The sequence below is a fragment of the Nymphalis io genome, chromosome 13 (assembly GCF_905147045.1).
Source record: "Nymphalis io chromosome 13, ilAglIoxx1.1, whole genome shotgun sequence".
NCBI classification, from domain to species: Eukaryota; Metazoa; Arthropoda; class Insecta; order Lepidoptera; family Nymphalidae; genus Nymphalis; species Nymphalis io.
This window is the reverse complement of record NC_065900.1, coordinates 3,047,831-3,048,956: the sequence shown is the minus strand read 5'-3', so window position 1 is coordinate 3,048,956 and position 1,126 is coordinate 3,047,831.

Sequence of the window (1,126 nt, the reverse complement as noted above, 5' to 3'; positions counted from 1 at the left end):
GTAGTAAACAATCAAGTGTATCACCATTTTAATATAACATGTATTATGAATCATAAATTAAATTGAATACTATTCACAAAAAAGCAGAAGTATTTATTTACAATTAAAGCTCATTTAATATTATTTTCCAAACAACATATATTGCAAATCCTAATGTCAATAAGTGTCCTACCATTAAGAGACGGCTATCAGTTATCACAGCCGCATTCTCAATTATTTAGCAGGCAAGAACGCGACGCTTCGAGAAAGTCTCGCACTGCAGTAACACCTTTTTCTCGAAGGCATTCAGGGCAATTTCGAACTGTAACTTTGCTGTAGACAAAGCTAGAAGCCTCAATTATTAGTAACCAAAAGGACATACTATGACTTACTATATTCCCAAATTACATCTCTAAAATTTCTTAAATCTCAATTAAAACAAAAATGTATGACGAATCATAAAAATAAGACACTATGCAATTGCATAATATTATTTTAAGTACAGCATATATTTTATGTTCAATATTAACAAGACACAATAAAAATATATACTATTTAGTAATAAATATTCAATATAGATATTGACATTGCAAAAAAGGATACTATGCTGCCAATTGACTACCAAGTATTGGCATCTAATGAGTCATGATTTATTTTTTAATTTTCAAAAATTACTTATGTACCATACTAGAACACATGTATAACTTTTGTTAGTAGTTCTAGAATTCCAGTCCACATGTTGAACAGTATATAGTGAAATTGATGTCCAGAATATATTATTACCTACATAATATATAAATAAATCAAGTCTAAATTCCAAGAAACCATATATATAAGATAATTAATTAAATTGGTAGAAATAGTCAACTGTTGTAACATTACTAAATGTAAATTAATAAATAATACAAAATATATACATCATTTTCTGTATAATACATATGTCCAGTTTTGTATTTCCTGTAAATAAATAATTCAAAACATTTCATCTTTTATTTCTAAATATAAATTAATCTTAATAAAGATTGTAGAACTAAATAATAATTTGGTAATAAACTTTACGATAACCTAATTAATAGGGAAAATATATTAAACACTAATTAAGCGTAACAAACGAGGTGTAAATTAATTAACTGTGCTTGAGTGTGTA